This window comes from Salvelinus alpinus, chromosome 12 (genome assembly GCF_045679555.1).
Source record: "Salvelinus alpinus chromosome 12, SLU_Salpinus.1, whole genome shotgun sequence".
NCBI classification, from domain to species: domain Eukaryota; kingdom Metazoa; phylum Chordata; class Actinopteri; order Salmoniformes; family Salmonidae; genus Salvelinus; species Salvelinus alpinus.
The window spans coordinates 38,357,234-38,374,898 of NC_092097.1; the positions used below are offsets into that span (position 1 = coordinate 38,357,234).

The 17,665-nt window shown below is 40.2% G+C and overlaps 1 protein-coding gene across 3 annotated transcripts in view; it reads right to left on the reverse strand.

The window, feature by feature from the left end:
* The window catches only part of LOC139536051 (metabotropic glutamate receptor 2-like), a 67,940-nt gene extending 52,472 nt beyond the window's left edge, over positions 1-15,468 (reverse strand). The window contains exons 1-2 of one of the 3 annotated variants that reach the window (XM_071336174.1): positions 15,319-15,468; positions 14,762-14,881 (exon numbers count right to left, since the gene is read on the reverse strand). The gene's annotated coding sequence lies outside the window, so the exon portion shown is untranslated. Of the gene's footprint in view, positions 1-14,761 lie in introns of all 3 variants that reach the window. The other 2 variants (XM_071336173.1, XM_071336175.1) reach the window with 2 other exon arrangements.
* Between the last annotated feature and the right edge of the window lie 2,197 nt (positions 15,469-17,665).

Below are 17,665 nucleotides of genomic sequence, written 5' to 3' on the forward strand. Positions count from 1 at the left end.
AATATTATCTTGATATTCAGAAATAGACGTTCAGGATATAAATGAATGACCATTTAATATAGACTCAACTGTGAGCAAAAGAAAGATGATAGCAGGCTCCCTGTATAGGATATAAAGGGCTGGGTCCTAAATGGCATCCTATTCCTTATAGTGCACTACTTTTGACCAGGGCCTATAGGGAATAGTGTGCCATTTGGGACGCAACCACAGTAGTGATCAACACAATATCAACAAGAAACAATCAATTTACACTAAGGAAGCATATAAGGAAGTGGTCTGACACATACACCACTTTCTCTTGTGATTTCTATTTCACAATCAACATTCAATTTCAAACTATGATTGATCATCGGAGAACTTTCTGAAGGAAAGCTGAGGTAATCAGTCACATTAGCTGCTGGACACCACCTCTTCACTGATGCGAGATAGTAGCTATAGCTGTTAGTTGAAGGTGTGGCAATCAACCATCTCACTCATAGGGGAGAGTGGGGTGAAGTTGAGCAAAAGGGGTAAATTCAATTGAGCCACCCTTGTTTCTAGGAAACCATACACAAATTGAATAATTTGACCAAATATTTAGGAAGAAGTCATCATTTCATGGAGTCTGTGAAGGATGAAACCACATGGAAAAAGTGGTAAGCAAGTTAAATTAATTTATTGTGTTAGAGGTTTCATGATGCTTGTATCTAAACCGAAGTACATACTCTTAAGATTGTTCTATACATCAGTTGGGGTGTGAATGTGCATCCTTGTAGCTGGGTGGGCTAATATAGTCAAAATGTTTGCGTTGGGGTAAGTTGAGCTAATGGTTGAGCCAATGGCAAGTTGAGCATATTAAAGTGTTTTCTTTCCAGGCGTAATGCAAAGCATTATCGCTGGGATAAGAGGTACAGTAATTGTTCAGCCTGTATTAAAAGATGCTTAAAAATATAAAAAGACAAAACACGATTGGGATTGTGTTGAATTGTGTTCTGGAAATAAAGATAGACATGTTTTTTTTTATTCCGTAGTGGTAATATTTAATTCTGTACAGAAATGTGTATGCGACTTAACTTACCCTGTCCTGCAGATCAACTTAACCCATACCTGGGTTAAGAGACCCCTTTATTTGGACAAGCTAACCTTTTGCCGTCAGAACCGCCTCAATTCCTCAGGGCATGGACTCAACAAGGTGTCGAAAGTGTTCCACAGGGATGCTGGCCCATGTTGACTCCAGTGCTTCCCACAGTTGTGGCAAGTTGGCTATATGTCCTTTGGGTGGTGGACAATTCTTGATACATACGGGAAACTGTTGAGAGTGAAAAACCCAGCAGCGATGCAGTTCTTGACACTAACCGGTGGACCTGGCACCTACTACCATACCCCGTTCAAAGGCATTTAAATATTTTGTCTTGCCCATTCACCCTCTGAATGGTACACAATCTATGTCTCAATTGTCTCAAGGCTTAAAAATAATTATTTTACCTGTTTCCTCCCCTTCAGCTACACTGATTGAAGTGGATTTAACAAGTGACATCAATAAGGGATCATAGCTTTCACCTGGATTCACCTGGTCAGTCTATGTCATGTTTTGTATATCAGTGTATATGTAAATATATTTGTTAGAAAGAATACTATATTTCCCTTAAGGGAGTGATGCTGAATGTAAAAAGGGCTCAACTTACCCCACTCTCCCCTACATGCTGTTGCTGAACCTTACCCAGTTATAAATACATAATTTCAACCAGTTTTGCAGTTGAATTGATGTCCTGTCGACCAGTTTTGTTCACTGGTATAGGCTATAAGGGTACTGATGTTGATCAACTTTGCCTAGCTCTGATCCATTGTAGTAGACATTACACTGTCATGACACTGTTTGTCATGACAAACTTCTTCATCTTAAACATTTTCTAAATAACGTAGTGCAGTACACTGTGTAATGTTAAACTTCCCTATAAAAGTACTTTGCATTTCTAGTACAGAGGGAATGTGCCCACCTACTCCTCTAGCTAGGCTAAAGTTAGTAATAACTTATGGTCACAGTGTGAGTATGTAACATATATAATTTCCTGTCACTCTTCCTGTGTGTGGGCCCCTGATGCATCTCTTGTGTGTGTGCGTGCGTGTGTGATAGTGTTCAGCCACACCCCAGCAGCAGACACAGCAACAGACAATGAAGCAAATTAGCCGGAACAAGTACAATGATTGCTGCTGAATATGCCATCTCTACAGAAGCTCACCACTACGTAAGGGATAATCAAGGAGGGGCTATGTGTTCTATGGAAAATAATGAATCACGTGAAAGGTGTTCCACAACGCGCTAGCGGAGAACGCATAGAGCCCCGAGTTGATTATCCCTTTATACCATGGCTATAATTTAACTCATTTGCTCCTAGAAATGTGTTCATTTGCCGGTAGAAATTTGTTCAAAACCCACTGAAGTAGCTACTAAGTTTACAAGATAGCTACAGTAGTTGCCTTGGTATCCAAACAAACAGACGTTAGCTAACCAAACCATCAGTCCTACGTTGCTGTTATAAAAATTGAATTCAACAATGCCAATACTGTTTTCAATTCAACTTTTGCTTTCAAAAGCAGCTCGAATATAGAACATGTAAGAATGATCTATAGCCATTGAATTCTACAATGCAGATATAACATGCATTATAGGGAAATAATGCATGCTTTAGAATGCCCCTCAAGCCAATCAGATATGAATATTCAACAATGCAAAATAAATTCCAAATATATAAATGTCTTTATAAACTGGGCGGTTCGAGTCCTGAATGCTGATTGGCTGACAGCCGTTGTATACCAGACCGTATACCACAGGTATGACAAAACATGTATTTTTACTGCTCTAATTACGTTAGTAACCAGTTTCAAAGAGCAATAAGGCACCTCGTGGTTTGTGGTATATGGCCAATGCGTCGTGCCTACGAACAGCCCTTAGCCGTGGTATATTGGCCATATACCACACCCCCTCGTGCCTTATTGCTTAAGTAGGCTGTTGGAGACAGAGAACATATGGTGCATTGACAAAAACCTCTTCTCGACTGAAACTGTCTGTGCAACATTTTCAAGACAGTGATCCACGCTCAATCAAAAGAGTGTGAGGAGGACACTTACAATGTACAAAACTTCATACACAACCATGCTACTCTTGTCCAAATCTACCTTCCATATCATTGTAAAAGACAAAGTGGACTGAGTTGACTCTTTTACAATGCTACATTTTATCCTTCTTAACTTCTTAAGTGTTGTATAGCTCTTTAGACCTGTTAAGGCAAAACCAGGCATGTTGTTTAGTGTAGTGTAGTGTAATGTAATGTACTGTAATGTAGAGTAGTGTAGTGGAGCAGGTGTTTAGCATGGCTGTATTTGTATTTATTAAGGTACCCCATTAGCTGCTGCCAATTTAAAATATTACATGACATTACATTTCATAACACTTTTCACAACACATTAAGTGTGTGCCCTCAGGCCACTACTCTACTACCACATATCTACAATACAAAATCCATGTGTAGGAAGGGAAAGGGGAATACCTAGTCAGTTGTACAAATGAATGCCTTCAACTGAAATATGTCTTCTGCATTTAACCCAACCGCTCTGAATCAGAGAGGTGCGGGGGGCTGCCATAATCAACATCCACGTCTTCGGCAGCCAGGGAACATTGGGTTAACTGCTTTGCCCAGGGGCAGAACGACAGATTTTTTACCTTGTCAGCTCGGGGATTCGATTGTGTGTAGAGTGCGTGTCTTATCATGTGTATGTGTAAGCGTGTGTCTGTGCCTGTGCCTGTGTGTGTGTCTCTTCAAAGTCCCCGCTGTTCCATAAGGTGTATTTTTATCTGTTTTTTAAATCTGATTCTACTGCATCAGTTACCTGATGGGGAATAGAGTTCCATGTAGCCATGGCTCTACGTAGTACTGTGTGCCTCCCATAGTCTGTTCTAGACTTTGGGATTGTGAAGAGACCTTTGGTGCCATGTCTTGTGGGGTGTGCATGGGTGTTTGAGCTGTGTGCTAGTAGTTTAAACAGACAGCTCGGTGCATTCAGCATGTCAATACTTCTTACAAAAACAAGTAGTGATGAAGTCAATCTCTCCTCTCCTTTGAGCCATGAGAGATTGACATGTATATTACTAATGTTATATTTCCATGTACATTTAATCGTGCTGCCCTGTTCTGAGCCAATTTAAATTTTCTTAAGTCCCTCTTTGTGGCACCTGACCACTTGTCTGGACAGTAGTCCAGGCGTGACAAAACTAAGGCCTGTAGGACCTGCCTTATTGATAGTGTTGTTAAGAAGGCAGAGTAGCGTTTTATTATGGATAGACTTCTGCCAATCTTAGCTACTAAGCATCAACATGCTACTATCTTAGCATCAACATGTTTTGAGGTGACAGTTTAGTCTCCACAACTTGCTGAATTTCCACATTACTCATTTCAAGATTAAGTTGAGGTTTAGGGTTTAGTGAATGATTTGTCTCAAATACAATGCTTTTAGTTTTAGAAGTACTTGTATTTAGGACTAACTTATTTCTTGCCACCCATTCTGAAACTGACTGCAGCTCTTTGTTAAGTGTTGCAGTCATGTCAGTCGCTGTAGTAGCTGACGTGTATAGTGTTGAGTCATTCTCATACATAGACACACTGGCTTTACTCAAAGCCAGTGGCATGTCATTAGTAAAGATTGAGAAAAGTAAGGGGCCTAGACAGCTGCCCTGGGGGAATTCATGATTCTACCTGGATTATGTTGGATAGGCTTCCATTAAAGAACACCATCTGTGTTCTGTTAGGCAGGTAACTCTTTATCCACAATATAGCAGGGGGTGTAAAGCCATAAAAAATATGTTTTTCCAGCAGCAGACTATGACCAATAATGTCAACAGCCGCACTGAAGTCTAACAAAACAGCTCCCACAATCTTTTTATTATCAATTTCTCTCAGCCATGCATGTTGAATGTCTTTCCCTATAAGCGTGCTGAAAGTCTCTTGTCAATTTGTTTACTGTAAAATAGCATTGTATCTGGTCAAACACTATTTTTTCCAAACATTTACTAATGGTTGGTAACAGGCTGATTGTTCGGCTATTTGAGCCAGTAAAGGGGGCTTTACTATTATTGGGTTGCGTAATGACTTTTACTTCCCTCCAGGACTGAGGGCTTAGATTGAAGATATGGGAAATTAGAGTTGCAATATCGTCCGCTATTGCCCTCAGTAATTTTCCATCCAAGTTGTCAGAACCAGGTGGGTTATCATTGTTGATAGACAACAATCATTTTTTCACCTCTTCCACACTCACGGAAATCAAAATTACAACGCTTGTCTTTCATAATTTGGTCAGTTATACTTGGATGTGTAGTATAAGCATTTATTGCTGGCATGTCATGCCTAAATTTGCTAATCTTGCTGATGAAAAAATCATTAAAAGTTGTTACGGCTAGACGTTCCGCTAGCGCAACCCCTCGACAACATCCGATGAAATGACAGAGCGCCAAATTCAAATTAAATTGCTATAAAAATTTTACTTTCATGAAATCACACATGCAATACACCAAATTAAAGCCACACTTGTTGTTAATCCAGCCAACGTGTCAGATTTCAAAAAGGCTTTATGGTGAAAGCAAACCATGCGATTATCTGAGGACAGCACCCCACCAAACAAACACATACAGTGAGGGAAAAAAGTATTTGATCCCCTGCTGATTTTGTACGTTTGCCCACTGACAAAGAAATGATCAGTCTGTAATTTTAATGGTAGGTTTATTTGAACAGTGAGAGACAGAATATCAACAAAAAAATCCTGAAAAACGCATGTCAAAAATGTTATAAATTGATTAGCATTTTAATGAGGGAAATAAGTATTTGACCCCTCTGCCAACAAGGGTTTTGCCACCAAGTACTAAGTCATGTTTTGCAATCACAGAGGTCAGATGTTTCTTGTAGTTGGCCACCAGGTTTGCACACATCTCAGGAGGGATTTTGTCCCACTCCTCTTTGCAGATCTTCTTCAAGTCATTAAGGTTTCGAGACTGACGTTTGGCAACTCGAACCTTCAGCTCCCTCCACAGATTTTCTATGGGATTAAGGTCTGGAGACTGGCTAGGCCACTCCAGGACCTTAATGTGCTTTTTCTTGAGCCACTCCTTTGTTGCCTTGGCCGTGTGTTTTGGGTCATTGTCATGCTGGAATACCCATACACGACCCATTTTCAATACCCTGGCTGAGGGAAGGAGGTTTTCACCCAAGATTTGACGGTACATGGCCCCGTCCATCGTCCCTTTGATGCGGTGAAGTTGTCCTGTCCCCTTAGCAGAAAAACACCCCCAAAGCATAATGTTTCCACCTCCATGTTTGACGGTGGGGATGGTTTCTTGGGGTCATAGGCAGCATTCCTCCTCCTCCAAACACGGCAAGTTGAGTTGATGCCAAAGAGCTCCATTTTGGTCTCATCTGACCACAACACGTTCACCCAGTTGTCCTCTGAATCATTCAGATGTTCATTGGCAAACTTCAGACGGGCATGTATATGTGCTTTCTTGAGCAGGGGGACCTTGCGGGCGCTGCAGGATTTCAGTCCTTCACGGCGTAGTGTGTTACCAATTGTTTTCTTGGTGACTATGGTCCCAGCTGCCTTGAGATCATTGACAAGATCCTCCTGTGTAGTTCTGGGCTGATTCCTCACCATTCTCATGATCATTGCAACTCCACGAGGTGAGATCTTGCATGGAGCCCCAGGCCGAGGGAGATTGACAGTTCTTTTGTGTTTCTTCCATTTGCGAATAATCGCACCAACTGTTGTCACCTTCTCACCAAGCTGCTTGGCAATGGTCTTGTAGCCCATTCCAATCTTGTGTAGATCTACAATCTTGTCCCTGACATCCTTGGAGAGCTCTTTGGTCTTGGCCATGGTGGAGAGTTTGGAATCTGATTGATTGATTGCTTCTGTGGACAGGTGTCTTTTATACAGGTAAGAAACTGAGATTAGGAGCACTCCCTTTAAGAGTGTGCTCCTAATCTCAGCTCGTTACCTGTATGAAAGACACCTGGGAGCCAGAAATCTTTCTGATTGAGAGGGGGTCAAATACTTATTTCCCTCATTAAAATGCAAATCAATTTATAACATTTTTGACATGCGTTTTTCTGGATATTTTTGTTGTTATTCTGTCTCTCACTGTTCAAATAAACCTACCATTAAAATTATAGACTGATAATTTCTTTGTCAGTGGGCAAACGTACAAAATCAGCAGGGGATCAAATACTTTTTTCCCTCACTGTAACATTCATATTTCAAACCGCCAGGCGCGACACAAAACGCAGAAATAACGATATAATTCATGCCTTACTTTTGAAGATCTTCTTTTGTTGGCACTCCAATATGTCCCATAAACATCACAAACGGTCCTTTTGTTCGATTAATTCTGGCGTTATATCTCCAAAATGTCCATTTATTTGGAGCGTTTGATCCAGAAAAACTGACTACAAAATATCTAATAAGTTACCTGTAAACTTGTTCCAAACATTTCAAACAACTTTCCTAATACAACTTTAGGTATTTTTCTACGTAAATAATCGATCAAATTTAAGACGGGAAATACTGCGTTCAATAGGGGATAAAAACGAAGTGGAGCGAGCTTTCAGTTCACGTGCCCCTAACAAACAGTACACTACACTCGACCCTCATTCTGAACTGCCCTACTTCTTCATTTCTCAAAGGAAAGACATCAACCAATTTCTAAATACTGTTGACATCCAATGGAAGTGATAGGAACTGCAAGCAAGTGCCACAGAAATCTAGATCCCCATAGAAAACTCATTGAAAAGAGAGTGACCTCCATTTTTTTCCCCTGGATGGATTCTTCTCAGGTTTTTGCCTGCCATATCAGTTCTGTTATACTCACAGACATTATTCAAACAGTTTTAGAAACTTTAGAGTATTTTCTATCTCAATCTACCAATTATATGCATATCCTAGCTTCTGGGCCTGAGTAGCAGGCAGTTTACTTTGGGCACGCGTTTCATCCGGAAGTGAAAATACTGCCCCCTAGCCCGAAAAGGTTAAAGTAGTTGGCAATATCAGTGGGTTTTGTGATGAATGAGCCATCTGATTCAATGAATGATGGAGTTTGCCTTATTGCCCAAAATTTCATTTAAGGTGATTCAAATCTTTTTACAATCATTCTTTTTGTATAGTTTCTTCTTCTTTGTGATTGGCATGGTGAGATCATGAAGCCTACATATATGCCAGCCAGATCTTTCTTCCTGCCTCATATTGTGCATTCCAATAATATCTCCTTTCTCTCAAAGTGTGTACTTCTTCACTAACCTTCATACATTTGAAGGATATGGCTGGTATATGATAACTCCCTCTAGCCAATGCCTAACACCAATCCAATGCTTAAAACGGTGTGGGGAGTAGTGAACAAGATTATTGGGACTGAGCCACAGTCTTCCAGCATGAGCTACGGGGTAGCTCCAGGTGACCCAAAACAGTTTTATTGATGTTAGAAATCGAATCATCACGCTCGACTGTCACTTGGACCAGATGGGTTCGGTGGGGGCTCTCAATTCGCCGAGCCCATCAGAGAATGGGAGTTTAATGGACGAATCAGTGCCAAGCAGGAAGACCAAGAAGGGACAGGAACTAGGCCAAGGTAAGGTCTAAGGACTGACTGGCATAGATGCTAAAAGTCTCCTACAGATATAGCATGCTGACACATGATTGCTCCACCAGATACCTTTAATTTGGCTCAGTTATACAACATTTTGATCCAAGAGTGGATTTTTGTCTGGTGATAGCTAACAAAGTGCTACCACAAATCCCCCAGGTGTGTGTTGAAGAGATTTGGGGACACACAAGCTTGAAGATTGGAGGTAGGTAGATATATCAAATTATATTTGTGACAATATTAAGGAAACATTTGCCACTGAGCAGAGGCCATACTTAACATTTTCCTGAACCAGGAGATAGATAACAGACAGAGAAAACCAAGAGTAATTTGACGTGATTTGGAGCTGCTGCTACGACTGTCAACGCTCACTCCGCCTCCTCTTAGTTCTTAGGTATCTTCTATCAGGCCTTGATCACATTAAATCTGGCTCGTGGCAGAATCGGCCGTCACGATTGCACTCGGCAGCCAAGAGAGCCGCTTCCTCCCTACCCAGCTGTCTCTGCACAATTATTCCCTGTGAAACAGGAGTTCAAAAAGAGAAAACAGTGTGCCTTGCTCCGCTTTGAACCCTCAGCTAGCCAGATAGCACACACATACAGTACCCACCCCACATCAGCCTCACATCACGTGCATGGAAAAGCTGTTTGTCTCTCCAACTCAGATCACTCTAGCAACATAGGCTACATTAGTCAACCGCCTCCAATACAATGTACCTCTCTCTTGGATCCAAATAACAACCAACTATTGAGTGACTAAGTACAGTTGTTGCTTTGAGCATGTGTTTCAACCAAACACAGGTCTTGAAGATCATACAGATGACAGTTGGTACAGTATAGTTCACTGGCTTCAACTGTACAAAGAGTCCCAGTTAAGCTTCTGTTTGCATCAACTGTGGGCAGCAGAAGCTTGTGAATACATTGATGTAGAACAGTCTAGAATAAATTCTACTGTGCTGGACATTCAGGTCAAATAGATTGCAGCTTGTCATCTTGGTAAATGGTGCATGATGGAACCTTCATATGGACGGTGATGTATAATTTTTATGTTTTTATTTATTGAACCTTTATTTATCCAGGTGAGTCGTTTAAGAACAAATGATTATGTCCTCTTGGAAGATAATGGTGTGTGGCACCTTTACATGGGTGTTGATGTCCTTTTGGTAAAAAGAGCATGGCATCTTCATATGAACGTTAATGTTATCTTGGAGCATGACACCTTCATTAGTTGGTAGATGTCCCCATGCTGTGTCAAGTGACACCCTGATCAGGTGATGAGATGTCAGACAGCAGCCAGTGTTGAAAGGACTGACCCCACCTCCCTAATGGACCTGAACACCATCATACAACACATGGTGGAGCCAGAAGGAGCCTAAGCCTTGTTAGCCCTCAGACAGAGAGCCCAGCTGCTCAAGCCACTGCTCAAATACAGCCTTCATAGATTAAATATGTCTGATTTTGTCTATCATAACATTGGTAATATAATGGGTATTACCATTGGTATACGTATGATTGGCCGGTGTGAGTATACTAAGTATTATATAGTCATTGGTTTAAGTATGATTGATGCGCAGTCTGTAATGTGAAAATGATGGCGTAGGTTCTTAATTTGTTTTAACATTTCAACGAAGAAACAATTAAGCAATTCATGCTAAGATGGATATAAATATTTAATACAAAATACATACAGTGCCTTCAGAAATAATTCATACCCACATTTTGTTTGGTTACAGACAGAATTCAAAATGGATTAAATGGATGTTATTTCTCACCCATCTACACACAATACCCCATAATGACAAAGTGAAAACATGTTTTTAGAAATGTTCGATAATTTATTGAACATGAAGTACAGAAATATCAAATTTACATAAGTATTAACACCCCTCAGTCAACACTTTGTAGAAGCACCTTTGGCAGCGATTACAGCTGTCAGTCTTTCTGGGTAAGTCTCTAAGAGCTTCGCACATGTAGATTGTACAATATTTGAATATTTTCTTTAAAAAAGTTGGTTTTTGATCATTGCTAGACAGCCAATTTCAAGTCATGACATATATTTTCATAACTGTAACTAGGCCACTCAGAAACATTCAATGTCATCTTGGTAAGCTACTCTAGTGTATATTTGGCCTTATGTTTTAGGTTATTGTCCCACTGAAAGGTGAATTTGTCTCCTAGTGTCTGTTGGAAAGCAGACTGAACCAGGTTTTCCTCTCGGATTTTGACTGTGCTTAGCTCTATTCCATTTATTTTTTATCCTAAAACACTCCCTAGTCCTTGCCGATGACAAGCATACCCATAACATAAGGCAGCCACCACCATGTTTGAAACTCAGTGACGTGTTGTGTTGGATTTGCCCCAAACATAATGCTTTGTACTCAGGACATAAAGTTAATTTCTTTGCCACATTTTTTGCAGTTTTACTTTAGTGCCTTATTGCAAAAAGGATGTATATTTTCTACAGGCTTTTTCATTTTCACTCTGTAATTACGTTAAGTATTGTGGAGTAACTACAATGTTGTTGATCCATCCTCAGTTTTTTCCTATCACAGCCATTAAACTCTGTAACTGTTTTAAAGTTACCATCAGCTTCATGGTGAAATGCCTGATATTCCTTCCTTTCCGGCAATTGTTAGGAAGGACGCCCGTATCTTTGTAGTGACTGGGTGTATTGATACACCATCCGAAGTGTAATTAATAACTTCACCATGCTCAAAGGGATATTCAATGTCTGCTTTTGTTTAACCCATCTACCAATAGCTGACCTTCTTTGCGAGGCATTGGAAAACATCAATGGTCTTTGTGGTTGGATCTGTGTTTGAAATTCACTGCTCAACTGAGGGAGCTTACAGATAATTGTATGTGTGGGTACAGAGACTATTTAGTCATTCAAAAATGATGTTAAACAGTTTTATTGTACATAGAGTGAGTCCATGCAATTTATTATGTGACTTGTTAATCAAATCTTTACTTCTGAACTTATTTAGGCTTGCCATAACAAAGGGGCTGAATATTTATTGACTCAAACATTTCAGGTTTTCATTTTTTATTCATTTGTAAAACAAAAAATATCTAAAAACATAATTCCACTTAGACATGATGAGGTAATGTGTGTAGGCCAGTAACGCAGAATCGACAACAACATGTGGAAAAAGGCAAGGGGTGTGAATACTACTGAAGGTACAATCACTCACCCCCTAAAACAACAATAGACACCTTGTGTTGATGAATGGGAATAAGACCTGTAATCATAAGGGGATAACACTTCTTATTCTAGACAGATAAGCTTAAAGGTGGAATCTATTTGTGACTGGGAAATAATCATGATTTAGATTTACCCATGTGATACAGCACCTTTCCAGCTTTCTTATCTCTCCAAGTGACTAGTTATGTTTCAGTGCTCCATTTCATCTCTCAATCCAAACACACGCATGCACACAAACCCCCCAAAAATGCTGATCAATTCCAATTTTCCTCAAAATGAGCCAAAATGTTAACTTCAAGTCCTTCCCCCGACACTCATCTCTGCGTTGCTAGGGGATTTTCACCAGCACAGTGTGAGAATGTCCATGACTCAATGGGCTTCAAAATGAACTGAAAAAGGTCCGCGGCTGAATCCAACTCACATAGGTACTTCAGATTTCAAGTAGCTCTCACACGGCGACATTCAGACGGACAACTGGTGTTTTTGTGTGAACGTATCAAAAAGCTGCACTCCATAAACAGAAGCCTATTCAAACCAAATTGTGTGATTGAATAGCCATTGTAGGCTACAATATAGTGCATTAGTGACTGCGTGTCAAATTCACACAGGAGGGTTTTGGGCTCAATCCAAAAAGAAGACCTCCAACTAGGACCTACTTTCAGTGGGGTGATAAGAGGCTTTTGACTCTTTCTACATGAAATGAATGGGGCTATTGGTGCTGTATAGTGAGAAGAGACACAACACACAATGGGTGCCACTTCAAAAAAGGAAGGAAGGTATTTTGAAGGTGTTTCATGAAGAGGAATGGAGCTCAATAAAAATGAATCACATTTACATATGCCTATAGAGGATCTATGTCAGTTTCTGAGGAGAGTAAAAGCTGTCCTTCAGCAGATTTCCCTAAATCAATCATTGCACAATAATGTCATATTGCTCATGGCAATAATTTCTGTGGCATACATGGACATTTGAATTTAGTGAAGTGATGTTCAAGAGGAAATAATACATTTGGACAAATTATAAGACCTAGGCAAGCGTACTCAAATCATCACGCTCAAAAGCTTGCCCTGTGAAATCAGCAGAAAGTAATTTGTCGCAAACCTCCAACACACCGGTTGGTCATTTCGACCGACGAATGGTTCGTTTTATATATGGAAATAACACCCACGGTAAAACTTTCTACGCATTCTCTCGAGACCAAATAATTCCCTTCTATTTAGATGATGACAGAATTAACCGAGAAGACAGAGAGGACAGAGAGGACAGAGGTAGTGGCCTACAGCTAGAAGAGAAACCAGACAAAATCCAATTAGCCTCAGCAACATATTAAAGTCAAATCCTACCTGTTCACCACATAATGTTATCTAACAATATATTAATATAGTGCCTGTTGCTACCCTATGGTGACCTATATGCCTACCTTATCTGCTGCTATGGTGACCTATAGGCCTACCTTATCTGCTGCTATGGTGACCTATAGGCCTACCTTATCTGCTGCTATGGTGACCTATAGGCTTACCTTATCTGCTGCTATGGTGACCTATAGGCTTACCTTATCTGCTGCTATGGTGACCTATAGGCTTACCTTATCTGCTGCTATGGTGACCTATAGGCCTACCTTATCTGCTGCTATGGTGACCTATAGGCCTACCTTATCTGCTGCTATGGTGACCTATAGGACTACCTTATCTGCTGCTATGGTGACCTATAGGCCTACCTTATCTGCTGCTATGGTGACCTATAGGCCTACCTTATCTGCTGCTATGGTGACCTATAGGCCTACCTTATCTGCTGCTATGGTGACCTATAGGCCTACCTTATCTGCTGCTATGGTGACCTATAGGCCTACCTTATCTGCTGCTATGGTGACCTATAGGCCTACCTTATCTGCTGCTATGGTGACCTATAGGCCTACCTTATCTGCTGCTATGGTGACCTATAGGCCTACCTTATCTGCTGCTATGGTGACCTATAGGCCTACCTTATCTGCTGCTATGGTGACCTATAGGCCTACCTTATCTGCTGCTATGGTGACCTATAGGCCTACCTTATCTGCTGCTATGGTGAGCATTACATTTTAGAACAGATATTTGACATCTCATGTAGTGTGGCTATTATTGTTTGGCACCGGCAGTTTTTTCTGTGTGTTCATTAATTGGTATATTTCTCTGTTTGTAGGCTACAGCTCGGCACTCAATAAAATAAAAATAAAATTCCCTGCTCTAAATAACAAGTTATCATCATAACTCTTAAATATTTGCGTCGTAAACCTGTGTGTAATTTCTATATAGCCTACTGGTTTGCAATAACTTGGCTATAATTATGTAATAAACAATGGACCGTCTAAGAAAATTTCATTCAAAAAATATACTGTTTTAAGTAATTATTCAGACCTGTCACACTTTGTATTAGATAATGTGCCTGTAGAACAATAGAGCCTTGACTCCAGTGGGAGTGGCAGCTACATGTGCCTGTGTTTATTATCAATTGATTCAAAATTATATTCAAACAGCTTGTAAATTCATAATCTTTCTTAGAATCGAAAATAGTTTATGTGTAGGCTATTTCCATAAATTGCATAATGTTGCCATATAGCATAGGGCTAGAATGCGTAAACCTATATTGATATGGTGGTAAAATAAACTGCTATTTGTGCCAAGACAGTCAGCTACAGACCGTAGCTATCCTGTTCTTTATTCCCTGTATTCTTAACAATCCACATGTTGTAATAGCGCTGTTATCATCAGACTATCATGTATTGTAGGCTATAGAGATGTAGAAAGAGCATTAAATAATGTGCGTGTAAGCAATGCGTCAGCTCATGCTAAATAGATGCAAAAGCATTTGTGATCTGGAGCGCTGTGAGTAGCCTAGCCTAAAACAGGAGAGTTAATTTCTTACCTGGTAGCATTTATTAAAATCTTGTCGTAGCCTTATCAAGACTTCGAGGTTCAGTCATCCGATCCCATCAAAATGATGATCCTTCAAGTCCCTTCTTTCCAAAGTTGTGTGGACCTATGACTTTTGAAATAGTATAAGAACTTTTAAGACAAATTGAGTCCGGAAGTCGGGAAACCTCGCGCGTCGGTCTCCCAGGTGGAGCAGGTGGGAACTGTCCTTGGTTCTGAAATCGAGTTCAGATTGACACGGGTAGCAAATTCCTCTACGTTGTTGACCACATAGTTGTGATCAAAGTTACACGTGCCGAGTGTATAGAGTAGGCTACTATGACTTTAAACGGACAGACCGACCAGAGTAGATAGTCAAGTAGGCCTATACAGTTACACAATTCAAAATGTTCCTAAATGTCTCAGCAAGCGCTATTCAAAACCACGAAGCATTATGCTGTGTAAAATATTCTAAAGCTTAGAATTCTCATTAGCAAATGTACACATCACGCGCCATTTAATAATACGATTATAACATTCTTGCCTATTGTGTCACATCGAATGAAATACCTTCATAGCAGAAAGAGGGAGAGAGAGATCCTTCTATGCGCTGGAGTTCATCAGGATCAACTTAGAAACAGGCACACACCCTGACTATTGAGGAGGACAGTGGACACGCGATGTTGATAATCTTCAGCTCAGACCAACCTCTGCTTTGTAGTCTCGGGCGCAAGTTGCTTGGTGTATAGCAGTTGTGCTTGGAATGCAGGTTGCAGTCTGTTATTACTATTCATAAAATACTAGTTGTACATTTATATACAGTACCAGTCAAAAGTTTGGTACTGTTTTCTACTATTTTACTATTTTCTACATTATAGAATAATAGTGGAGACATTAAAAATATGAAATAACACACATGGAATCATGTAGTAACCCAAAAAGTTTTAAGCAAATCCAAATATATTTTATATTCTTCAAAGTAGCCACCCTTTGCCTTGATGACAGCTTTGCACACTCTTGGCATTCTCTCAACCAGCTTCATGAGGAATGCTTTTCCAATAGTCTTGAAGGAGTTCCCACATATGCTGAGCACTTGTTGGCTTCTTTTCCTTCACTCTGCGGTCCAACTCATCCCAAACCATCTCAATTGGGTTGAGGTTGGGTGATTGTGGAGGCCAGGTCATCTGACGCAGCACCATCACTCTCCTTCTTGGTCAAATAGCCCTTACACAGCCTGGAGGTGTATTTGGGGTCATTATCCTGTTGAAAAACTAATGCCAGTCCCACTAAGCGCAAACCAGATGGGATGGCGTATCGCTGCAGAATGCTGTGGTAGCCATGCTGGTTAAGTATGCCTTGAATTCTAAAAATCTCAAATTTGGACTCATCAGATCAAAGGTCAGATTTCCACCAGCCTAATGTCCATTGCTCGTGTTTCTTGGCCCAAGAAAGTCTCTTCTTCTTATTGGTGTCCTTTAGTAGTGCTTTCTCTGCAACAATTTCGACCATGAAGGCTTGATTCACGCAGTCTATGTTGAGATATGTGTGTTACTTGAACTCTGTGAAGCATTTATTTGGGCTGCAATCAGAGGTGCAGATAACTCTAATGAATTTATCTTCTGCAGCAGAGGTAACTCTGCTTCCTGTCTTCCTTTACTGTGGCGGTCCTCATGAGAGACAGTTTCATCATAGAGCTTGATGGTTTTTGCGACTGCACTTGAAGACATTTTCAAAGTTCTTGAAATCTTCCGGATTGACTGACCTTCATGTCTTAAAGTAATGATGGACTGTCATTTCTCTTTGCTTATTTTATCTGTTCCATATTATGGACTTTTGGTCTTTTACCAAATAGGGCTATATTCTGTATACCACCCCTACTTTGTCACAACACAACTGATTGGTTCAAACGCATTAAGAAGGAAAGGAAATTCCACAAATTAACATTTAACAAGGCACACCTGTTTATTGAAATGCATTCCAGAGGAGCACCTCATGAAGCTGGTTGAGAGAATGCCAAGCGTGTGCAAAGCTGACATAAAGGCAAAGGGTGGCTACTTTGAAGAATCTCAAATATAAAATATGTTTTGATTTGTTTAACACTTTTTTGGTTACAACATGATTCCATATGTGTTATTTCATAGTTTTGATTTCTTCACTATTATTCTACAATGTAGAAAATAGTAAAAATAAAGAAAAATCGTGGAATGAGTAGGTGTGTCCAAACTTTTGACTGATACTGTACATAAATCGTTGCTGCTGTAAATATTAATTTAGGTCCTTCATGGAATGCCTTTCCAATAAGAAATTATAGAATCCCCCTCTCATTAAATCCGATATCCACCAAATGCCTTTGATGGTCTTTATCGATGTGCTACTAGGCTACTCTTATAACATTAGGCTGTTAATAACCGCAATACATTCATGGCAAGAACTTTATTCCAATTTCTGAATCTCATGTCTCTTCTTAAGCTTCAAAGACTTCCCAAACTTCAGTATTTAAATGCACATTATTTCAAGAATCTTTGCCTGGCTTGGTTACTATGCAGACTGGACTGGTGTCCTTCCATTTCCATTCGATTACAGGACTGTAGCCTATAGGACTGCTGCCTTCTGTTAGTTAGTGTGAAGAGGTTCCGTTGGCTGTGTTTAATGAGTGCCTGTTCAGTGCACTGTCATGGATAGGCTACCAACTACCATCAGGGCAACTACCCCCCCCCCCCCTTCCTATCTAAATTGAGTGGATTCTTTAACAGGAGGAGTGGAGTCACCATGCATACGGAAGGGTAGCCTAGCCTACTATCATATCATAATTGTCAGAAGTCTTCCGTCAGCTGTCTAAAGACATGCCATTTTAGAACACAAATGAGTGTGAGGTGAAGTGCTTATACTCCCTTTATAGATTAGTTATATTTGATTA